The sequence below is a fragment of the Ranitomeya imitator genome, chromosome 5, assembly GCF_032444005.1.
Source record: "Ranitomeya imitator isolate aRanImi1 chromosome 5, aRanImi1.pri, whole genome shotgun sequence".
In the NCBI taxonomy this organism is placed as follows: Eukaryota; Metazoa; Chordata; class Amphibia; order Anura; family Dendrobatidae; genus Ranitomeya; species Ranitomeya imitator.
In genome coordinates, this window is record NC_091286.1 from 334,977,695 (window position 1) to 335,004,002 (window position 26,308).

The 26,308-nt window shown below is 43.4% G+C and overlaps 1 long non-coding RNA gene across 1 annotated transcript in view; it reads right to left on the reverse strand.

The window, feature by feature from the left end:
- LOC138680713 (uncharacterized) overlaps positions 1–26,308 on the reverse strand; it is a 534,734-nt gene that overhangs the window by 435,197 nt on the left and 73,229 nt on the right. Inside the window, exon 2 of the long non-coding RNA XR_011321744.1 lies at positions 21,583–21,700. This is a non-coding gene — a long non-coding RNA (uncharacterized lncRNA). The remainder of the gene's footprint in view (positions 1–21,582; positions 21,701–26,308) is intronic.

Here is a 26,308-nt window from a genome sequence, read left to right on the forward strand (position 1 = left end):
ATTTAATATCTTACGTCTATGATCACCGCCTCTAGGGGGTTTATGCACTTTTTCAATAGCAGTCACTTTAATCATGCTGGTATTACCTGCATGGATTGTTTTGCAGTGGTGAGAGACTGCAGAAATGTTATGTGATGTATTATTAAGTGCAGATTCTGAGATATGCTTACAAAACCTTCTTTTTAGAGGGCCCACTGTGCAGCCCACATATTGCAGTTTACATAAGTCGCATTCTATCAAGTAAATGACACCTTCTGAGTTGCAATTCATGTGCGTTCGAATCGGATAAGTAATGCCTGTCACACTAGAGGTGAAACTAGTAGTTTTTCTTACGAAATTACACGTTTTACACGGGTGGTGACCACATTTAAAAAAACCCTTATATGTTAACCAGGCACTATTTCCTGCAGTCAATTTACTGTGGAGATAAAGACTCGGAGATAGGATGTCACGTAAGGAAGGTGCTTTTTTGGCAAGATATCGTATGTGAGTACGATCTAAAATATGTGCTAGCTTCACATCACTATATAAAATAGGAACATATTTTTTCACAATTTGAATTATTTCTGCATACTGCGGACTATAAACTGTGGAAAAATTTATCGTACTCAGAGAGTGAGAGGCAGGCTCTGTGTGTTTATTTTCATTAAGCCTTTTTCTTTTAATTTTTTTCATTTTATTATTATTCTTGTTGGGGTTCCTAGAAAGAGACCCTGAATCCTCATTATCACTCCATAATAAAGACTTCCTATCAATGTCTTTTGTCACTGATTTTGCTCTGTGTAGCATCCAATTAGGATAACCGCGATCTTTAAGTCTGAAAACTGCAGACTCAGTTTCCTGTGTGAATTGTGCAGCTGAACTACAATTTCTTTTAAGCCTGATAAATTCACCCACTGGTATATTCTTAATGACATGTTTTGGGTGACAAGAGTGTGCCTCCAAAATTGAGTTGCTGTCAGTAGATTTTCTATAAGGGGAAACAGCAACTAAGTTAGTATTTTCATTTACTGATAAGGAAATATCCAAATAATTGATAGAAGTCTTGGAGGTATTAAAAGTAAAGGAGAGATTAAAATCGGTATTATTCACGTATTTTATGAAATCCGTAATCAGCATATCTTCCCCCTTCCAAATTATAATCAAATCATCGATATAGCGACCAAAAAATACAATGTTATTAGAAAAGGGATTATTCTCATTGAAAATATATTTTTCTTCCCAAACCGCTACTGTAATATTGGCTAATGAAGGGGAACATTTCCCTCCCATACTAACGCCCTTTTTTTGAATAAAAAACAACCTGTCAAATGAAAAATAATTATGGGTCAACAGAAAAGAAACTGAATCTATAATAAAAAATTGAATCTCCTGTTTGTATGTGCTGTACTTATTGAGAAAATATGACAGGCTGGTTAGAATGATATTATGTGGTATGGAAGGATATAAACCAACCACATCACAGGTGACCCATGTATAATGTGAAGACCACAAAAAGCCATCTAATGCGGCAATGACTGCTTTGGTATCTTTAATGTAACCCGGTAAATTGATCACTAAGGGTTGTAGAAAATGATCCACCCATTCTCCCAAATTTTCTGAGAGTGACCCTATACCAGAGATGATGGCTCTAAACGGAGGAGGAAAAACATTTTTGTGGTCCGTCACACTTCGCTGGTGCTCCCATTTTACATCACCCTGATGTTGATAAACTATCTATCATGGAGGTGGATAACTCTTTCGTCGGTGCTGGAGCAGTCCTCTTCCAGAAGGATGCTCAAGGTTGGAAGCATCCTTGCTTCTTCTTCTCCAAGACCTTCACACCGGCAGAGAGGAATTATTCCATGGGGGATAGGGAGTTGCTAGCCATGAAGTTGGCCTTTTCGGACTGGAGACACCTCCTGGAGTGGGCTCATTTTCCCTTCCAAGTTTTCACCGACCACAAAAATTTGGTGTATTTGCAAACCGCCCAGCGGCTAAATTCTCGCCAGGCCAGATGGTCCCTATTCTTCTCCCACTTCCATTTCACCCTCCATTTTCTCTCCGGGGAGAAGAACATTTGTGCCGATGCTCTCTCCCGCTCCATAGTGTTATCAGCGGAGGAGGAGGGGGAAACTTGGCTTATTGTCCCTTCTGAGAGCCTGAGGACTGTGGCTCCGGTTTCACTAGAGACTGTGCCCCCGGGCAAGACTTTTGTGCCATCAAATTTGCGACCGGTGGTTCTCTCTTGGGCTCACTCGTCCAGGGTGAGTGGACACTTTGGGACCAAAAGGACATCTGAGCTTCTGGCGAGGACATATTGGTGGCCGCATATGGCCCGTGACGTCGGAGACTATATTTGGGCATGTTTTTCATGCGCCAAAAATAAGTCTCCTTGACAATGGCCAGCTGGGTTACTTTATTCCCTGTGGCAGACAGGCCCTGGGAGATGGTCGGGATGGACTTTGTGGTGGGCTTACCCAAGTCCCGTTGCTGCACCATCATTTGGGCAATCACCAACCATTATTCTAAAATGGTACACTTGGTGCTGCTTCCATGGCTACCTTCTGCACTGGCCTTCGCAGTATTGTTTATAAAGCACATTTTCCGCCTACATGGTATGCAAGGACAAAATAGTCAGTGACCGGGGTCCCCAGTTTGCGTCTCGGTTCTGGAGAGAGCTTTGTCGTCTACTCAGCATCAAGTTGAGTCTCTTCAGCATACCATCCCGAGACAAATGGGTTGGTAGAGGGTGCCAACCAGACCTTGGTCACATATCTGCGACATTTTGTTTCATCCAAGCTGGATGACTGGGCATCTGTGCTACCGTGGGCGGAGTTTGCACTGAACAACACCGTTGCCGACTCAACTGGGCAGACTCCATTCCTCCTTATCTATGGTCAGCATCTGCGGGTTCCTGTGCCTATGCCTGTGCCTTCCGCCGACTCCAGGGTGGCAGACTGGGTTGTGGAGGCAAGGGACATTTGGGACCACACTCAGGATGCCATCCGAGCCTCCAGGGAGAGAATGAGGTCCTCCGCCAATGCACATCGGCGCCCCACTCCGACCTTTACTCTTGACAATTTAGTGTGGCTTTCCACCCGTAACATCAGGCTGCGAGTTGAGTCCACTAAGTTTGCACCTCGCTACTTGGGTCCCTACAAGGTCCTGGAACAGGATAACTCTGTGGTGTAATGTCTGGCCCTTCCTCCACGCCTAGATATCACCGACATATTTCATGTATCCCTCTTAAAGCCTGTACACATGTCTCCGTTTTCCGAGTCATCTGCCGGGACATCGGGTTCATCTACGGACGATTACGAGGTGAAGGCTATCTTGGGGTGTAAGGTGGTACGTGGTAAAAAAAATTTATTTTTTGGATTGGAAGCGTTATGGCTAAAGAACAGATCCTGGGAGCCTGCTGAGCTCGAATGTGCCTTTGAGCGTAGCGAAGTCCAAGGAGAGGGGGCTCTAGGAGGGGGGGTAATATTAGGTTTTGAGTTCCCGCCTCTGCACAGGGGGAATCATGAACCATCTCCGCTGCGGTTTCTCATTCTTCTCCAGCCGCAGTGGAGCCTGCTCAGCGGAGACATCGGTCCCAGCATCTGACTCAGGCTGATACTGTGCGACTGGTTACTGCTGCCCTTCCAGGTTCTGCCTTTGTAGCCAGCACTGATCAGCAGCGAGCAGGTCTTTCTGGGACTAAGTCCTGCTTTTCCGATACTAAGCATGCCCACGGGACGACCTCCCATTGGAGGTCGGGGGTCACATGCTCAGGTCCTGTTGTGGCTCCTATTGGACCACCTGGAAGGTCCCGTAGCACTGCTGCAATAAAAGGTTTGCATGGCCGCTCGGCCATGCGCTAGTGTATACTTGAAAATGTATGTGTATTGATGTGTGAAAGTTGCTCATTAATCATCCCCTCCCTAGTGTTTGACTGCTCGCGTATGGTGAATGTTTGCTATCTAGCGCCCGACAGAGCTATCAGCAAATAACACACGATACAGTGACTTATTGCTGTGACTGCTAGTGCGGTGCCGTGCGCTATTAGAGCGCTTTCCTGACCCAAGTCAGGGTGATTAGTGGCGTCCGCCAGAGCGGCACTGCACGCACTCTTGTGCATTAAAATTATTATTTCTGTTATACTTTGACAACCCAGTAGCGATGTTGAGCGACAGAGGTCTAGAGGAAATCTAATCCTGAGTCTTGGGATAAAGTTCTGTGACTCCTTACTTGCGCTCTTTGTGTGGTACCACAGCCCTGTGACGCAACAGGGTTTGCTTCCTTCATACAGGGTGAAGCAAACCCATCTGTGTATTCACATTATACCACCATATAGTCCGTCATTACTCAGCAGCAGGTTCCATCTCTGCACGGTGGACCCCGGGCAGCGAACGCCTCTTATATTATCTTTCTAATTATTTAGTGCATTCTGCTAGCCTTAACAACATGTGTTACTGTTAAATAAGATATCACTATTTTGTGGAGCTTAGCAGCAGACTCTGAGCTGAGTATCTCTTCATTTTTTTTTGTTTGCCCTATGTTTGTCTCTTCCTCTATATGTTACCATCTGCAATGATGAGGCTAGTGTCCTTGCCAGCCAGTGCACTAGCCAGGGTACATTGAGCAGATAATCGGGGACTAGGCACGTGGCGACGGCAGGGGGAAGGACATTAATTGGGCTTTAGGGAGGCTTAGGGACAGGCACAGTTTTATGTCAGGAGGTGTCCCATCCCTCGCTCCCTACATTTTGGTCTTACTCTCTCTTTTCCATCCCGTCAAATTTATATGCTGTGTCATCTTCCAAACTTACCCATGACCAAATATCACACTGAGACTGGACCGAGTGCAAGACAGGGTGGAGCTGGCAAAATAACTGAATGCATTATCTGCTATCCATTCAACAAACGTTTCACACTCGTCTGGCTTCAAGATTGGTGTTATACACCCCCTTACAAAATGGGACAGGAAGCTAGATCGACATGATGTGTGTGTTTGTTGTTCTCTTGCACAAGTCACAGTTTCACCTTGCCCTTGCCCTCGGCCTCTGCTCTCACTATAGGCATCATGTCCACTACCATGTCCCTTATCCCTTGCCTTCCCCATTTTTAATTCTGCATGATATATCCATGCTAAAAAAGTTGGCATGATTAGTATTGCAGAAAAATTTGCACACCTCAGATGGACTACTCGATACTAATGATGTGCTGGTTTGCTCGTTACTCTAGCTTTCCGAGCATACTTGGGTGTTCTCTGAGTATTCTGGGCATACTCGTAGATTATGTTGGAGTCCTCGCAGCTGCATGATTTGCGGCTGCCAGACAGCCTGAACACATGTGGGTATTGCCTAACAAAAAGGCACTGTCTGCATGTGTTCAGCCTGTCTGGCAGCCGCAAATCATGGAGCTGCAGGGACTCAAACATAATCTACGAGCACGCCCAAAATACTTGGAGAACACTCGAGCATGCTTGGAAAACTCGAGTAATGAGCACACTCACTCATCTTTACTCGATACCTTCAGCACAATCTCTCCCAGACTGCTGCTAACAGCATTATTAATATGTATTATAACTAGCCCTCATAAGGGATGTTGTTGTAGTTGAAAGAAATATAAAAGTAGTTGAATGCCTGGCTAATATGCAACTACAATTCTTTCAGCAGCAGCACATCTGCCTGCTCTGCCTGTTTCCGGGGAATAGTGTGATGAGTATAGCGTCACAGGTCTTATTTAGACCTGATGACTAGGGTTGAGCGACCTTTACTTTTATAGGATCGGGTCGGGTTTCACGAAACCCGACTTTTGAAAAAGTCAGGTCGAGTGAAATCGGCCGATCCTATAAAAAAGTCGGGGTCGGGGTCGGACGAAACCCAATGCAGTGCATTGGGTTTCCATGGTTCCCAGGGTCTGAAGGAGCGGAAACTCTCCTTCAGGCCCTGCGATCCATATTTTAGTGTAAAATAAAGAATTAAAATAAAAAATATCGCAATACTTACCCTCTGACGCGCCCTGGTACTAACCGGGAACCTTCCTTCCTTAGAATCAGCCTTCCAGGACCTTGCGGTGACGTCGCGGTGACGTCGCAGCTTGTGATTGGCCGCCCATGTGACCGCTCGCGCGGCCAATCACAAGCCGCGACATCACCGAAGGTCCTGGAAGGGCTGATTCTTAGGAAGGAAGGCTGCCGGAAAGAAGCAGGGCGCGTCCGAGGGTGAGTATATACCTAATAGGAATATACTCACCCTCGGACGCGCCCTGCTTCTTTCCGGCAGCCTTCCTTCCTAAGAATCAGCCCTTCCAGGACCTTCGGTGACGTCGCGGGTGACGTCGCGGCTTGTGATTGGCCGCGCGAGCGGTCACATGGGCGGCCGCGCGGCCAATCACAAGCCGCGACGTCACCGCGACGTCACCGCAAGGTCCTGGAAGGCTGATTCTAAGGAAGGAAGGTTCCCGGTTAGTACCAGGGCGCGTCAGAGGGTAAGTATTGCGATATTTTTTATTTTAATTCTTTATTTTACACTTAAATCTGAATTCTGATACCAATTCCCGATATCTTAAACATATCGGGAATCGGTATCGGAATTCTGATTCTAGATTCAAAAGATCGCCGACTTCATGGCCGACCCCACACTGGGGTCGGGTCCGACCTTGCCAAAAGTCGGCGACTTTTGAAAAATTTCGACCCGTTTCGCTCAACCCTACTGATGACACTATGCGATCAGCCAATCACAGTAATTTCACAGCAAAGATGTCTACGGCATTACAGTGACCGGCAGGCAATCCCCACATGTTCATTGGTTATCTTAAAATTGCTAAACACGCGGAGAGGGAACAAGAGCTTGTGCTCGAACATTAAAAAATATTCGCCGTGTAATTAGCATCTGGAGCACCATAATGCTCGAGCGAGTTGCGAGTAATGACGAACATACTCGCTCATTGCTAGTAATATAATTACTGAAACATCTAGTGCTTTGGTGATATTGTTATGTCACATGAGCCCTTCAATTAATCCACGACTGCTAACGAAAAGTGACACTCTAACTTTTTGTGGATGAAACGGACATCCGGAAGAAGTGAGAGCTGCTGCAATATTGCCTCCTCTGGATATCAGTTACGTATGAAAAAAGTGAGAGTGAATATGTTCATTAGCAGCCACTGATTGCAGGGATCATGAGACATAACAACTTTGCAATAGCTCAGAGAGACATGGAACAGTGCTGGTATCAGAGGTGAGTACAAGCGTTTTTTTTTATATGGGGGACTATAGTAGTTGAGAAGACTTTGTCTGAGTAGTGGACAACCCCTTTAACCAGATAGCCCAGGCCCTTTCGTCTATTGCATATACATCAAAATATGCTACCCTGTTTACGTGTCATATAATATCATGGTAAATTCTTAAAACAGAATGTACTTTGTATGATAAATTAAAAAAAAAAATCAGAGAGGAGATTCAGAATAATAAGTTTATTGTATTATTGAGCCCAGCATGTAGCTCTCAGCACAACCATCTCAATTCATCATTTTGCCCTGCCCTAGCTGCAGTGTATACAGACAGGCACAAAGAAGCAATCAATCCTATCAATGTCTGGCAATGTTTGGTGAGGAAGCAGAGAGAGTTCTGGACTCATAACTCCATTATGAGTCAACTATATTCTTTTTATAGCAACTATCATTTAACTAACGCAATATTTAATCGTGCTGCTTCATGTATTATCTCATTGGACTTATGATAATATACTGCTAATAATTAGGCAACATTTTTGATGACCAGTGAAGTAAAAATTGTAGCCTGCATCCCTTATTGCGATTTATAAAAATGGCAATGTTTCGGATGTAATATCCATATATATATATATATATATATATATATATATATATATATATATATATATATATTTTGTAAGATTACGCTACCTGAGTGTGTTGGGGGACACTCGCTTGGCACAAGATTCAAGCACTCAGGCACGGTACCTCACATGAGTCTGGTTTATTAAACTGCATAAACCATATGATGTACAGTCCATTGCAATACAGCCACGAAACATTAAAGGACATCAGACAGTTCATGTAGCAGATAGGCTTCTCTGCTGTATATTACAATCCCCTTGTCTGGGGTTACCTCTCAGGAGTTCCACTCCTCACACTGACTTCACGTCAGTCCCAGGTCCTCAACACAGACCGTCCAGGTCTACGGTCTCCAGTTGCTTCCAGGACGACTCCACTCCCAGGAGCCTCCAACACTGACCGTCCAGGACCTTGCACAGGAACCTCACTGGCACCATTCAGATCCAAATACATGAACCATGTGACCCACACCCTGGTCACATTACATACCTGTAACCACTCCCCTGGGTGGGAGTGTGGGTGTGTGTGTCTAGTCTGATCCTCCCATCTCTCATGACTAGCCCTGCCAATCTCCCATTAGAACTTACACATTTACATGTGGGACTACAGGTCCCAGACCACAACATAACTTTAGACTGACAGCGCAGAGTGTCCTCCTCTGCGACACACATACCGGCCATCTACAATTCTGCCGGACTTTGTCTCGTCACAACTATGCCTCCAAGTGCATCTTGAAGTGCACACGCAGCACCCCCTGGCTGTAACATTGGTCACTGCACCACAATATATATATATATATATATATATATATATATATATATATATATATATATAGTACAGACCAAAAGGTTGGACACACCTTATCATTTAAAGATTTTATTCAAAATTGAAGGCATACTGAACCAGCATCGCTACCACAGCATCTTGCAGCGGCATGCTATTTCATCCGGTTTGCGTTTAGTTGGACCATCATTTATTTTTCAGCAGGAACATGACCCCCAAAACACCTCCAGGCTGTGTAAGGGCTATTTGACCAAGAAGGAGAGTGATGGTGCTACGCCAGATGACCTGAACTCCAGTCACCAGACCTGAACCCAATCGAGATGGTTTGGGGTGAGCTGGACCGCAGAGTGAAGGCAAAAGGGCCAACAAGTGCTAAGCATCTCTGGGAACTCCTTGAAGATTGTTGGAAGACCATTCCCGGGGACTACTTTTTGAAGCTCATCAAGAGAATGCCAAGAGTGTGTAAAGCAGTTATCAAAGCAAAAAGCAAAAGGTGGCTACTTTGAAGAACCTAGAATATAAGACATAATTTCAGTTGATTCACACTTTTTTGTTAAGTATATAATTCCACATGTGTTAATTCATAGTTTTGATGCCTCAGTGTGAATGTACTATTTTCATAGTCATGAAAATACAGGAAAATCTTTAAATGAGAAGGTGTGTCCAAACCTTTGGTCTGTACTGTTTATGTATACATACATTTTTTAGCATTAAATAAACATCTTAAAAAAACATCTATGATGGTTCACTGTGCATGATTTATGCAATTGGAAATCAATATCTATCTAGGCAGCCCATTTTGTTATCTTTATAGCGCTGTCCAAAGGGGAAAGCAATGGCACTCTGTGAGGAAATTCTAGTATTGAATCTATTGTGCTCAGAGCTATGTCTTGGTAACCTCTGATTAATACATTAATACATCTTAAATTTCAAGTTTTTTGTGACAGTTTCAATTACGCCCAACAGTATAATGTCTCACTTTTGTACGTTAAATTATTGCAAGTTATGCTATGTGATAAAATGATGACTTGCTTTGTGCTATTAATGTCCCACCCTATGACAGATAGAATATGCTGTAAAATGCCATGATGATTACAGAAATATTATGTTTAATGGTGTCATTGATTATTAAAGATTAGTGATAAGCGAGCACTGAAATTCTCAAGTGCTCGGTACTCAAATCGAGCAGGTCGTACGCTTGGATGGGCTCGACTCCAGTACAAAGTATAACGGGAAATTAAAGCATTTTTCCAGAAGACCCTAACAGGAGGGAGGAAAATCACGAAAATGGGTGGAAACAGCACTCAATTGGAATGTAAATAGCATTGGGAAGCTGCCTGTATGCATCTTTGATTCCCAAGTTGCTGCTTGGAACAATGTCGTCAGTGTATTACATCCCTATAACAGACTGACAATAAAACAACATAAAAATGTAAAAATCATGATCGAGGACAGCATGATGATCTCCTAAAAATTATGATTGCGGGTCACCTTATAATCAGCTAATAGTTTGGAGCGAGAACTGCCTGTTTATCCTCTAAAAATTATGACCAAAGCCTGCATGATGACCTTCTAAAGATTATGATGGAGGGCCGCCTAATTACCCTCTAAAAATTATAAGTAAGGGTCATCTGATGACCTTCTAAAAATAAGTGAGGGCTGTCTGATGACCCTCTAAAAATTATCGATGAATAAGGGCCACCTGATAACCTTCTAATTATTATGAGTGACGGCCGCATGAAGACCCTCTAAACATTTGGAGTGAGGGCCACCTGTTTCTCCTCTAAAAATTAAGAATGAGGGACTCCTGATGACCGTGTAAATATTGTGAGCGAGACTCACATGATGACCCTCTAAAAATTTTTTTCGAGCGCTGCCTGTTTACCCTCAACATTTTGGAGTGAGGGCTGCATGAAGACTCCAAAAGAGGTCTCCAGGGCCTTCTCTATTAAGTCTCATTTTGCTAGCGCTCCCATCCTACATCGTTCCGATGTTGATAAGCCGTTTATAATGGAGGTGGATGCCTCATCCGTTGGTGCAGGAGCAGTCCTCTTCCAAAAGGATGCTCAAGGTCAGAAGCATCCTTGCTTCTTCTTCTTCTCCAAGACCTTCACACCAGCGGAGAGGAATTATTCCATCAGGGACAGGGAGTTGCTAGCAATGAAGTTGGCTTTCTCGGAGTGGAGACATCATTTGGATGGGGCTCGATATCCCTTTCAACTCTTCATGGACCACAAAAATGTGGTATATTTACAAACAGCCCAGCGGCTAAATTCTCGTCATACCAGATGCTACTTGTTCTTCTCCCACTTTACCCTCCATTATCTCGCTGGGGAGAAGAACATTCATGCTGACGCCCTCTCTCGCTCCGTTGTATCATCTGAGGAGGAGGAAGGGGAGCCTTGGCTTATTGTCCCTTCTAAGAGCCTAAGAACCGTAGCTCCGGTTTCGCTAGAGTCTGTGCCTTCGGGCAAGACTTTTGTACCCATTAATTTGCGACTGGAGGTTCTCTCTTGGGCTCATTCGTCCTGGGTGGGTGGACACTTTGGAACAAAGAGGACATCTGAGCTGCTGGCGAGGACATACTGGTGGTCACATATGGTCCATGATATCGGCGATTATTTTTGGGCGTGTGTCTCCTGCACCAAAAATAAGTCTCCTTGACAACAGCCAGCTGGGTTACTCTATCCCTTGCCAGCGGCAGACAGGCCCTGGGAGATGGTTGGGATGGACTTTGTGCTGGGTTTGCCCAAGTCGCAGGGCTGTACCATCATTTAGGTTATCACCGATCACTTTTCTAAAATGGTGCATTTGGTACCGCTTCCATGGCTACCTTCTGCACGGGCCTTGGCAGCGTTGTTCATAAAACACATCTTCTGCCTACACGGTATGCCGGACAAAATTGTCAGTGACCGGGGTCCCCAGTTTGTTTCTCGGGTCTGGAGAGAGCTTTGTCGTCTTCTCAGCATTGAGTTGAATCTCTCTTCCGCATATCATCCCGAGACGAATGGGTTGGTAGAGAGGGCCAACCAGACCTTGGTCACATATTTGTGACATTTTGTCTCAGCCAGGCAGGATGACTGGGCATCCTTGCTTTCGTGGGTGTAGTTTGCACTGAACAACGCCGTAGCCGACTCCACTTGGCAAACCCCATTCCTCCTTAACTGTGGTCAGCATCCACTGGTACCTGTGCCTATGCTCGTGTCTTCTGCTGACTCCAGGGTGGCAGACTGGGCTGTTGAGGCACGGGATATTCGGGACCACACTCTGGATGCCATTCGGGCCTCCAAGGAGAGAATGAGGTCCTCCGCCGATGCACATCGGCACCCCGCTCCAACCTTTGCTCCTGGCGACTTAGTATGGCTCTCCGCCCATAACCTCAGGCTGCGAGTTGAGTCCACTAAGTTTGCACCTTGCTACTTGGGCCCTTTCAAGGTCCTCGAACAGGTTAACCGAGTGGTCTGCCGTCTGGCCCTTCCACCATGCCTGGGTATCACCGACACCTTTCATGTGTCCCTCTTGAAGCCCGTATACATGTCCCGGTTTTCTGAGTCATCTGCCAGGACATCAGGTTCGTCTACGGACGATTACGAGGTGAATGCTATTTTGGGGTGCAAGTTGGTACGGGGCAAAAAATTTTATTTGGTTGACTGGAAGGGTTATGGTCCTGAGGTCAGGTCCTGGGAGCCTGCTGAGTATATTCAGGCTCCACAGCTCATTGCTGCCTTTGAGCGTAGTGGGGTCCAGGGGGGGGCCCTAGGGGGGTGATGATAGGGGTCGAGTTCCCGCCACTGCACAGGGGGAATCTCAGGCCATCTCCGCTGCAGTTTCCCATTCTTCTCCTGCCGCAGTGGAGCCAGCTCAGCGGAGATGTCAATCCCAGCGTCTTGCTCAGTCTCACTCTGTGCAAAGGGTTACTGCTGCTTTTCCAGCTTCTGCCATTGAAGCCAGTGCTGGGCAGCTGCAAGCAGATGCTTTTGGGACTAAGTCCTGCTTTCCCCCTTCTGAGCATGCCCGGGGTAAGATCTCTCATTGGAGATCGAGGGCCACATGCTTAGATACTGTAGCAAAACTCATTGGTTCTCCAGGAAGGTCCTGAAGTTGCTCAGGCTCTGTGGCAGCCTCTCATTGGTCCTTCTAGGAAGATCCTGTACTTGCTGCAGCTATAAAAGGTTTGCATGGCCACACGGCCATGCGCTAGTATCAATCCAAGTATGTGCTTTGCACCAGTGTGGTTATGTGTGAATGTATTCAGGGACCCGGCTGAAATAAGCCCCTAGAATACTGGCACCTCCAGTGAGGAGATTGTATGAATGTATTCAGGGACCTGGCTGAAATAAGCCCCTAGTATACCGGCTCCTCCGGTGAGGAGATTGTGTTTTTGCATAACCACTGACTGCTATCAGTTTGGCAGTAAGCTTGTGCTCCTGTGAGGCTAACAGGGCGCAGTGCTTTCCTTTCACGGCCACACTATGAAGTAACAGAGCTAGTCTATACCACCAAACAGTGCCACCATTCACTTGCAGCAGGTGCCTCCTGCACAGTGGACCCCGGGCTGCGAACGCACCAATTATAATAAACGTCTATATTTACTCAGTGCGTTCCACTAGCCCTAACAACATGTGACTTGCGAGAAATTCTCATGCATTGGGCTGGTGAAAGGAAATTGGCTCAGCCATTATTTGCTCATTTTCAAGTGTGTGAGAAAATCTCACCATACGGATGACAAACGAATGACACACACAGGTACTTTTTTGAGAAAAAAAACACATTAGACTTTTTTTTTTACTTTTGCAAGGGTAACAGGGTTAAATGGACCATACATTTTGTTGTGAAATTTCTTCTGAGCATGCTGATATCCCATATGTAGGGGAAATCTACTGTTTAGGCAGACGGCAAGGCTCGAAGGGAAGGAGCACCATTTCACTTTTTGAATGTAAAATTTGCTGGCATAATTAGCGGATGCCATGTCATGTTTGGAGAGCCCCTGATGTGCCTAAACAGTGGAAACCCTCAACAAGTGACACCATTTTGGAAACTAGACCCCTTAGGGAACTTATCTAGATGTGTATTTAGCACCGTGTTCCCATAGGTGCTTCACAGAAGTTTACAACGTTAAGCCATGAAAATAAAAAAAATCACATTTACTCTTTGGGCACACGGCAGGGCTTGGAAAGGAAGGAGCGCCACTTCACTTTTTGAATGCAAAATATGCTGGAATAATTAGCGGCTGCCATGTCGCATTTGAAGAGCCCCTGATGTGCCTAAACAGTGGAAACCCAAATGACACCATTTTGGAAACGATACCCTTTGGGGACCTTATTTAGATGTGTATTGAGCACCCCCAGGTGCTTCGCAGAAGTTTATAACGTTAAGCCATGAAAATAAAAAAAAAAATAAAATCACATTTTTCCTACAAAAATCTTTCCTAGCTACAAATTTTGTATTTTCACAAGGTCAAAAGGAGAAAATTGACCCCAAAGATTGTTGTGCAATTTCTCCTGAGTACACCAATACTCCATATGTGGTCAAAAACTACTTTTGAAGCACAGTGAAAAGCTCAGAAGTGAAGTAGTCCAATATTACAGTGCGGATTTTGCTGCACTTGTTTAAGGGTGCAACTTTACATTGCCAGAACAGCAGAACCCTCCGATAGAGACCCCATTTTACTAATTAAACCTCTCAATTAATTCATCTAGGGGTGTAGTGATTATATTGACACCACAGGTGCGTCACAAACTTTTATACCATAGAGCAGTGACAAAAAAATAATTTACATTTTTACCACCAAGTGTGTATAGCCCCAAGTTTTACATTTTCACACTGGGATATGGGTAAAAATGGCACCAGAATGTGTCCCACAATTTCTGCTGAATGTAGAAATTCCCCTCTTACTTTTTGAACAATTTTACCCTTGCAGACCTGTGTTATTAGAAATTTGCCAGTATCAACGAATAATATTTATTTTGTTTATAATGGGTAGTATAGCAAGAAAATTTATCTAGAGATGCAATAGTAAATGGTACGTAATGTTTTTATGTACACTATTCATAATTTGTAGGTGACATTTTGCACATACAGTAAAATTAAATTCTGTCTGCCATTTATTTTTGGATCATGGTTCTGTAATATTAAAAACGGATTTATTAATTCATAATGAAGAACAACAGATGACATTTCTAGTTCATTGATCTGTTTACGTAAAAAAAATTAGACAAATATTATTTCATTCTCATTTTAGTGGCGACAGTCAGACTGAATTATAATTGTGTTTTCGTTTTTTTGCACTATTCCATCATATTTAATATGCACAGACTGTGACAGCATGTTTCATTTTCTCTAACTTGAATGATGCTGCTTTAATTGCTTGGTCTTCTAATGAATTTAAATAACGACTCTATATATAGTAAAAATGTGAAAAGCTTCTGTTGAGTTGATGCTGTCTTTATCTGTATTTGTATTAGATCTCAATAATAGAGGTGAATGATATCATAATGACTACCATTTACCAGTAGAAAGCAGGGCTAATGCACATGATGATAAAGTGCCACATAGGCATACAATTTCATCTACAAAGGTTTTTCTTATTAGGATTTGGTAATAATCTGACAATATTACAGAGGTATCCTTGCTTCTAAGCTTTGCTTCTATGGAAAAGTATCACTATGATACAGTGCCATATTGAGACAGTATATGGTGAAATATGTCATACTTTTGCAGAACAGCAGGAACTTCACATATCAAAATATATGTACAGTACATGAGGCATTGCGATGTGCATGAAGCCTTAAAAGAGAACCTGTCAGATAATTCACAATGCCCAAACTAAGGGCAGCATGAATCAGAGAAAGGCTCTGTGATTGCAAATATGTATGTTTCACTCTGTCTGGGAACCTGTCAGCAGGATTGTGCACAGTAACCTACAGACACTTTCAGGTCGGCACCGTAATATTGATTAAAATGATACCATGGTTGATGAAATCCGTCTTCTGGTTATGGTTTAATCTTTATTTTCAGTCTTGAGTTAATGATATGCTCGTGCCCCAAGGTGGCCTGTGTGTGTGTGTGTGTGTGTGTGTGTGTGTGAGGGGTCTTCATGTGGTGCTCTGATTAGTGATTTATCTGTATGACTTCTGACAGGTCACTGATCCCTCAATGACCTGCCCCTTCATTTACAAAATGAATATTTTATATATCTTAAGCAGGAAAAAAAACCTTTGGCAGGCAGGTGCCGGCTGTGGTGTCTGCACTGCAACCTGGTTACACGTATACTGTGTATATAATTAATTTATTTGCTGTTCTCCTGATATTCATTAAAAAAAATCTTTGAAAATGGCACCTGTCGCACCTTCTCAGTAGCAGCTATCGGTATCGGTAATCCTGACCTCACGTCCTCAATGAAATGGCAAATTTGGATAAAACGGAATACATTTCCACAGGCAAACTGAAAAATGTTGTAGAAATCCTTTCTAGAAGATAGAAAGTTGTTATAGCAGCAATGGATAAATTGTTTTTTAAAAACAAAAAAAGGGGGTGATAAAAACGATGCTGAGTGTGGGTAATATCTTCACATGAAGATTAACAACAATGTCTCTCCAGACTTCCTTCTCTCCTGGTCTCCTTGGACCAACTGACTCGTTCAACTGTCTGCTTCCAACTAACTCCTCCTCCAGACCAGAATACTTAAAGCTGGTGAAGCTTCCGTGAATCCAGGTTCAAAGCTCCCCGTTCTGGCCTGGATCAGAATGTGTTGTATGTAGGTGCGTTACCTGATTAAGCGAATCCTCCTTGCCTCCAAGAATGATATCGCCCTCCCAGAAAGGAAGGCAACATCACTGTAACAACCGGTTACCTGGGGTGTTACAAAAACCCTAACCACAAACCTAACCCCAACACACCCCTAATTCTACTCCTAGCCCTAGCTCTAACCCAAAATCTAGCCGTAACCCTATCCCTAACTTTAGGCCAACTCACTTTAGCCCAACTCACTTTAGCCCAACTCTAACCCTAATGGAAAAATGGGAATACATTTATTTATTTCATTATTTTTCTCTAACTAAGGGGGTGATAAAGGGGGTTTTATTTACTATTTTTTGTATTTTGATCTCTATGATAGAATTTAATGCGACCACCATTTTCTTACGGAAGAAGACATTGGTGGCCCGGGGGACTTCACGGGGGCATGCAGGGACACCATAGGTACCAGGGTGTGACTGGGTTACTCCAAACATATGCACTCTCAGGGTGTAGTGGACCTGATTAAAGATGGCAGCAATGCCGGTGCAGCAATATCGATGAAACAACCACTCACAACCTACCAATTCATGGAGAGGGTGGTTGTTTGGTATTATTAGTGCACAAAAGATAATCTGTATGCGGCGTTATTCACATACCGGTAATGCAGAGCATCTGGCTTACAGCCTATTAGTGATGCCCATACTCTTAGATAAGGTGGGCTGCCCAGTGCTAACCAAAATGCATCCTGTGTGAACAGAGACCACAGTTTACAGAGCCATCTGGGCCCAACTGCACCCTGAAAAATAAATAAAATGGAAAAAAAACACATCAATATATGTGAGGTATTAGTTGATATTATGGCCAAAATATGGAAGCTCGCAACCTATGTCAAGGGTCCCCACGTTTGCGAGTCCTATCACTAAACATCAAAACAGAGCTCACTGACACAAAAAGAGGACTTAAAAATCCTTCAAATTTTTTTTTAAAAACACCAGAAAAAATTAGAGATGCTTTCCTGCCCAGGCCTGCAGCAGATATGATTGATGGGGTAGATGATGGATGTTTAGGTCTGCTGGTCCACATTTTTGCGCAGTTGGATTCCCACAGTAAAACATGTTGATTGTGCATGTGATTGTGCATGTGAAGATGCAATTTTTACCTTGAGTTTTTTTGCAAAGTTGGCAAATTAGGTGAGTTGGTTCATACTTTGCAGTGTCAAAAAAGGCCCAGGCTAAGCAACCCTTGCCACCCCTGCGAGCTGCAGACTTGTGGACGCTGCTGGTCACAGGCACAGTTGTGGCTGAGGTTGCATTGCTCATTGTGGCTGCATCATTAGGTGTCTGCAACGTACGGTCCCACATAACCTCCACCACGTCTTCCTCAGTTGACCTACTCTGCTGTGTGCTTCTATGTTCACGCCAAGTGGAATATAACCCCTCATCATCATCATCCTCTGTGTTATCATATTCTGCACCCTTGGAGACACCCTCCTCTTCTTCTTGCCGTGGCAGCACAGTACAGGCAGCATGAGCCTCAGATACCTGAGTCTCATCAGGATCACCTCCCCCCAGGGGTTAATATCTGATCACGAGGGTTAGGATGCTGTTCGAACCCTAGTTCGTCCTGCCCTGGACCCAAACTAAAAATATTTTTGGCGTTGGTGCACCAAGCTAAAAAAATTTTGGGCATCGGTGCAGATTTCATCTTCTTGACTCTGCAATGCTTTTGAGTACACTTCTGATGAACATCGCATAGAATGTGTTAAAAACTCTTCAGATTCATCCATCTGTGATTCCGTACAGTCAGTTGAATGGTTGGATAGTTGGGACACCGGGGGAAGCAAGGGGAATTTGGGTGCCGTCTCTGTGGACTGTACTGGGTGTGATGTTGAGGTGGAGGAAGAGAAGGAGAGGCCACTTGAAGCTGCACTTGCCATCCACTCGAATACATGCTCTTTCTGGGCATCATCGACAAGGTGTACTGCTGTTTGTCTGCCAAAGAAAGTAGTGGTGTAGCCTGTCCAGTAACAGAAGTTGTCAGTTGTCTTTGCATAGGACATGACTTTGCTTTATTAGTGCTTTCACAAACACGTACCCCACGTACACCTTGAACACCAAGTCTAACTTCCTTTCCACCACGGCCTCACTTTTTCCCAGTCATGTTGCTGTGGTAGGAGCAAAGTATTAGCAACAACAAAATTTTAAAATCTGCACCACCTTTGTGAACAGCTGAATTTCAGCGACAGTAAATTCCTAGTTGAAATATGGCGTGATATATCGTGCTTCTTAAAGAAAAAAGAATTGTTTGAGTGTGGAAGAGGCATGTATGACAAAGAAGTTAAGCTGCAAATAATTTGAAAGTCAGTTCCATTACTATATGACCTATAATACACTAGATGCTACAATCTATTTTATAGTCAGGTCCCCTACTGTATGACGTTAATAACAGAAAATTTAAAATTTTTTGGTGGCTTCTGGATCAGGCCTCTATAACACATAGTTTATCAACGTGGTCTTGCTTGCGGGTCTAGTTACCCGCAAAACACGCGTCGGGGACTGTTGAGGTATTCACACCCGGTTTAGGACTCCCTTATCCCTGCCTCTGGTAAACACCATGTGGTTCCTGCTACTTATATGATGTTTATATGACTGAATGTGTTGATAAACTATTGCAAGATAACGTGGCTTGCCATTGATGTGCTATTTGTGACTGCACTTGCACATTACTGAATGCAATATTTGCATAATGGGTTAGGTATATTTATTGGAGTCCTTTTCCTGTATGGTATGTTTTCCTGCATTTAATCTTTTGATTTTTGATTATTTTTTTATTGCTTCTACTTATCAAATTTTGTGATTTTTTGTGAATAATAATTTTTTTTTAATCTTATACCTGATTGCTCCTAATTTCCTCCTGCTATATTTATCTATATTTTGGAGTGGGTTTATTTGTGCTTGTCGGCATATGGGCTAGTTTCAAGCCCTAAAAGTGATATTAACAATATGTCACTGAGGTTTTTGTGTCTAACTATCTAACTGATATACAACAGCCTAACTCACTTGCTAAAATTTTGCTGCTAACAGTGGCAGAGGCAGGAGCAGCCTCTCTGCGCTGTTACAGTGTCATAATGGCCAATAGCAGCCAATAGCACAAGGCATTGTGTCAGGATATTGTGGTTGCTTCCTGCGGCCTGATTGGCTAGCTGCAATGTGTAAAGTTAGGAAAAATGACTGTTTCAAGAACGCTGTGCCTCTCAGCTCTGCAAAAGCCTTCCCTCATCAAACACGTGCCAAACGCTCATGATACACCACCATTATCATTGCTAAAGTGCTGAAAATACTTTTGTAGCAACACAAATATTTTACTGCACTTTTCCAGAATGTTACCGATTTTTAACAATTTTATAAAATTTTGCACATGTTTACGATAACAAATCAGAATGTGCCATATTCGTGCCGAATTTATGTTTGGTTATCGTTTTCCAAACAAATTTGCTCATCACTATTAGTAACAGAAGAATTTATTTTTTACTGTGGGTGACGCCTGTATAACAATTTCAAATTTGGATTTAGCCTGCTGTATCATGTTAGAAAAAAACAACATTTTTTGTATTTTACAATGTGCAACAGCCCTACACACAAGAATTACACTGCCACTAAATTACAACGTGGGATATGGCGGGCAGTATCACGTTTAGCAACAGAATTTTTTTTTTTTTGCTATGTGCATGAGGTCTGCAGGCAATTTAGTTTCAACCCAACCAAATGAGAACGTGGGAGACGGCAGGCTATATCATGTTTTGCAACAGAATTTTTTAAATATTTTTTAATGTTTATTAGGTCTGAAGACATGCCTAATAACTGTGTAGACTGTGTAGTCTGTGCTGTTAAATCCTTCAATTGCACTGCCAATACAAATTAGTTGAAATGATAGATGATAGTTAAAATATACAGGGGCCCTGGCCTCCATTTAGACCAGTTAATACTTTGTATTAACATTGCAGCAATTACATACATTAATGGCCAATCTAAATAACAACAACCGCAATATCTTTCTAACATATAAATCAGGATTAGACTTGGAATTTCTGGATATTAAAATCAAGGTGGTGGATGGCATGATATGCACAGACCTCTATAGAAAACCGACAGCGACGAATTCCCTCCTGCACGCTACCTCTTCACACTTACCCACAATTATTAAAGGAATACCAGTGGGACAATTTTTACGGGCTAGGCGCATTTGTTCCGAGGACTCAGCTTTTGAAAAACAGGCAGTTGACCTCACCATTAGATTTATAAATCGTGGGTATAGCAAAAGGAATATTCGCAAAGGCTATAGAAGAGCTAAAAATACATCTAGAGATAGCCTTCTTTATCCCAACCAATGTAAAATAAAAGAAAATAATGACCAGGTCAGATTCATCAGCACATACAACAATCGATGGAATGAGATCAAATTTATTTTCAAAAGACATTGGAATATTCTGATGACCGACCCTATTCTACGGAAAGTCCTTCCCTCCGGTCCATCTATGGTAGCGAGACGTAGCAGGAATTTAAGAGATCTATTGGTGCATAGCCATAATGACCCTACTCCGGAATCTGCAAAAAAATCTCTTCAACAAGGGTTCTTCTCCTGCGGGATGTGCAAAGCATGCCTTAACATGAAAAAATCTGGTAATTTTTTTAAATGCAGACGGAACTAAGCCCTTCGAGATTCGGAAACATCTGACATGCTCCTCGCAGGGAGTAATTTATCATGCCACATGCCCTTGTGGCTTAATCTATATTGGCATGACCACTCGTGAAATGAAAATCCGAGTACGTGAGCATATTAGGGACATTGAAAAAGCCAAAACAACCCATGAACTTGCGCTCTTGAAAACACTGCCACGCCACTTTAAAATCAAACACGACTGTAGTCCAAAAGGACTTCTTTTCAAAGCTATTGATCAGGTCTATCTGGGGTCACGTGGTGGTGATTTGGCCAAGTCCCTAGCACAACTTGAAAGTAAATGGATTTATCGACTTGGCACAATCACCCCACGTGGCCTCAATGAAAGCTTTGGCTTCAACTCATTTCTGTAACTACCTCATATATATATATATCTGGACCAGTTTTTAAGGTGTCTCTTTTGTATTCTCCATTTTTAATTTCCTTATTTTTATTGTCCTTGATTTTAATGATGTTTATGTACACATAATAATCATAATGTCTTACTTCTAGATTCACATACCTGTATGATGCTCTTTCCGGCTGTTGTGCTTGATGTCTTCCCTTCTTCTCCCATGCCGGATCATTTCCCATGCTGGATCGCTATTGTTGTCTTCGGGCCCTCTGGTATATTGGATACCCTGCAAAGAACAGTTAGAAGATTTCACTCTATGCAAAGGACTTTATATTCTTATAGTTTATGTATATACTTATATTTGTTTTTTAGAAGACATAAATTAGCTGCTCCGCATATCGTGGTTAATTGAGCAGTACTAAATATATAGCACTGTCACCTTAATTATACATCACCAGTTTTTGTATTTATCATTGATGTATCACATACATTTTCTCTGTTGCATGTTAGGCAGCAGGGTTATCCTGTGTTTTCTTTTCTATTTCCCCATCTCCTTCTTGTTTTGGCCTCACCCATTTTTATCCTCAGTCACACATATCATGCACTATAATAAATTACAATATAATTCACACAAATCCATCCCATTATTTGGAGTAGCATATATTCGGTCCTCTAACCAGTATTTTGTTTCTATATCAGTTTTCTCTATGGTAATCATGCAATAGATTAAAATATTGATATATTTCTATGCATGGTTCCAGCAGTTTACACTGCCATATACTGCTTGGTATAGGACTCATGTCATCTAATCGCTCCCTCCCCCCCTCCCCCTTTTCTTCATCATTGGCCAATTTAATATACGGTACTTTTACTAAATCATCTATTATTAATTTTCCTAGTGGCTCTTTTTCCACTTATCCCGGGATTGTACATCACGCAGATATATATAAGTCTCACACCACTTTCTTTTCCCGGCCCACTGTCACTCATAATAATTAGGATTACACTGTGTTCTCATTAGCTATAACAACAGTTCGCTGCCTTTTTATATTTTCCAATATATTTCCAATAGCGGTCTCTGATATACTTTCTCTTTATTCGGTACCCATTATGATTGTGCGTCGTCTTTTTTCTTATATCCTAACAGCGGTCTCTAACATATTACCTCTTTGTTAGGTAATCTAGTACGCCTGTGCGTTTTCCTCTCACCAGTTGCTAGGTAATCTAATACGCCTGCGCGTCTCCCTCGCACCAGCTGTGACCGGCTTGTCTGGGAATCTTTCTACGCACGCGCGGTGTCCGCATACCCCCTCTGACTTCTGGGAGGCGCTGATACACGTGACCGCAGTGCGTTCCACTGCGTGTCACGGTGCGCAATCCCAGAAGTCCCCTTGGTAAGGTGGGGCGGCACCTTAGCGTGCGCAGCTGGGAGACATCCTGTGACACCCCCGGATCCAGCGTCATACAGCGCTTGCTATTTAAACCCTCACTATACCTTGATCACTTGTCCTCGCCCCCATTGGAAGAAGCTATGGCGAAACAGCGCTTGTCGGGCGCCGGGGATCCGCACCTGTCTCCTGCTGGTGGTATCAGGCACTTCACTGCGTCTTCATCTACACTGAGGTAATCACCATTAGCCTGAGTCCACTTTCCATTTATTAATAGGTATTTCTCTCTCACTGGCCGCTCATATTAACTTGTCCCTTCAGTATGTTAGCATTATCTATTGCACTACTGTATACATCTCTTTTCTTGTGCCAGCTCTATGGGAGAATACTCTGGAAAGTGTCTACATGTTAGTTATTAATGATTGCAATGAATTCATCATCGTTGTGCAGTGTTGAGCTATTTAGCCTTTATTAATATTGGTGTCACCATCACTACCATCATATAAGTGATACTTGTGGCTGTTTTACTGTGCCAGCATCGAGCAGGTCCGCCTCCCCAGATTTTGTCTGGTGTAAATATACCCCCCTGTGTGTGTTTTTTATTTATATTTTGAAAAATATTTTTAACTATTGGAAATAAACATTCTTTATTTTATAATTATATTTCTTCACTTCGTTTTTTCCTTTGGGATATACTTCTTTCACAAAGGAATATGTGAATCATATGTATTTGAAGTGACTCTAGCCTGTCTGAAATAGGACTATGGGAATTAACAGTTAATACTTTGTGCCTACTACCACTGTCTGCTACTCAGCAGAGGAGCCCACCCCAGTACCTAGCTATGCTGCCTGTTTAGTCCTGTTACCAATTTTGAACTGCATTTAGCCTACTTTTTTAGTTGGGCCTACTAACTGTCTGCGCCACTCATTACAGTTGTCCTCCACTGAACAAAGCTATGCCGCCTGTTTAGTCCTGTTACCAATTTTGAACTGCATTTAACCTAATTTTTTAGTTGGGTCTACTAACTGTGTCTGCGCCACTCATTACAGTTGTCCTCCACTGAACAAAGCTAGGCCACCTGTTTAGTCCTGTTACCAATTTTGAACTGCATTTAGCCAAATTTTTTAGTTGGGCCTACTAACTGTGTCTGCGCCACTCATTACAGTTGTCCTCCACTGAACAAAGCTAGGCCACCTGTTTAGTCCTGTTACCAATTTTGAACTGCATTTTGCCAACTTTTTTATTTTGGGCCTACTAACTGTGTCTGCACCACTCATTACAGTTGTCCTCCACTGAACAAAGCTATGCCGCTTGTTTAGTCCTGTTACCAATTTTGAACTGCATTTAGCCAAATTTTTTAGTTGGGCCTACTAACTGTGTCTGCGCCACTCATTACAGTTGTCCTCCACTGAACAAAGCTAGGCCACCTGTTTAGTCCTGTTACCAATTTTGAACTGCATTTTGCCAACTTTATTTTGGGCCTACTAACTGTCTGCGCCACTCATTACAGTTGTCCTCCACTGAACAAAGCTATGCCGCCTGTTTAGTCCTGTTACCAATTTTGAACTGCATTTAGCCAAATTTTTTAGTTGGGCCAACTGTGTCTGCGCCACTCATTACAGTTGATCTCCATTGAACAAAGCTAGGCCGCCTGTTTAGTCCTGTTACCAATTTTGAACTGCATTTAGCCTACTTTTTTATTTTGGGCCTACTAACTGTGTCTGCGCCACTCATTATATTTGTCCTCCACTGAACAAAGCTATGCCGCCTGTTTAGTCCTGTTACCAATTTTGAACTGCATTTAGCCTACTTTTTTAGTTGGGCCAACTGTGTCTGCGCCACTCATTACAGTTGATCTCCATTGAACAAAGCTAGGCCGCCTGTTTAGTCCTGTTACCAATTTTGAACTGCATTTAGCCTACTTTATTATTTGCGCCTATATCGGTGTTTACTCCTCATTAGGGTTGAGCGACCTTGACCTTTTTAGAGTCGAGCCGTGTTTCGCGAAACCCGACTATCTTAAAAGTCGAGTCGAGTGGAATCGGCCGATTATCGCGAAATGTCGGGGATCGACCGAAACACGAAACCCAATGCAAGTCAATGGGGGAGCATAGTCGGCAGTGAGTGGAGGCCAGGAAAACACCTACACTGCCCATTTTAATGGCAAAAACATCCATTCTTGTTACAGAAGCTTGTCAATCGTAATTTAGCTTATAATAATTGGAAGGCATTTGAAATTGGGGGTCATTTGGCTAAAGTTGTGGGGGGTAGGGCTGGTTCAAGTAATTAGTGGGCCCAGTAAATCTGGACCACGTCACGGCAGTGGAGCAGGGAGAGGTAAGTATTTCAACTTTGCAAGTGCGGTGATCCTGAGCAAGCAGGGGGGGCCCCACTCGTTGGCATTGGCACTGGCACTGGGCCCCTCAAAGTACAGCGGTGTGTTTGCATGGGGGGGGGGTGTTATGAAAGGCAATTCAGAATCACAATGGACATGGAGGTCAGAGCACATACAGTGATCTGACAATAACCCAAAATAATAGAACGAGGTCTGAGACGTGGGAACTCTGCAGACCGCAATCCCTGATCCTATCCAACCACACTAAAGGTAGCCGTGGAGCACTCCTGACCAGAACCTAGGCGCCTCGTCACAGCCTGAGAAACTAGCTAGTCCTGAAGATAGAAAAATAAGCCTACCTTGCCTCAGAGAAATTCCCCAAAGGAAAAGGCAGCCCCCCACATATAATGACTGTGAGTAAGATGAAAACACAAACATAGAGATGAAACAGATTTAGCAAAGTGAGGCCCGACTAGCTGAACAGAACGAGGATAGGGAAGATAACTTTGCGGTCAGCACAAAAACCTATAAAAAACCACGCAGAGGGGACAAAAAGACCCTCCGCACCGACTAACGGTACGGAGGTGGTCCCTCTGCGTCTCAGAGCTTCCAGCAGGCGAGAAAAACCAATAAAGCAAGCTGGACAGAAAAATAGCAACAAAATAACATAAGCAAAACTTAGCTTTGCAGAGCAGCAGGCCACAGGAATGATCCAGGGAAAAAACAAGTCCCACACTGAAACATTGACAGGAAGCATAGATCAAAGCATCAGGTGGAGTTAAGAAGAGAAGAAGCTAACGAGCTCACCAGATCACCTGAGGGAGGAAACTCAGAAGCTGCAGTACCACTTTCCTCCACAAACGGAAGATCCCAGAGAGAATCAGCCGAAGTACCACTTGTGACCACAGGAGTGAACTCTGCCACAGAATTCACAACAGTACCCCCCCCTTGAGGAGGGGTCACCGAACCCTCACCAGAGCCCCCAGGCCGACCAGGATGAGCCACATGAAAGGCACGAACAAGATCGGGAGCATGGACATCAGAGGCAAAAACCCAGGAATTATCCTCCTGAGCATAACCCTTCCATTTAACCAGATACTGGAGTTTCCGTCTTGAATCACGAGAATCCAAAATCTTCTCCACAATATACTCCAATTCCCCCTCCACCAA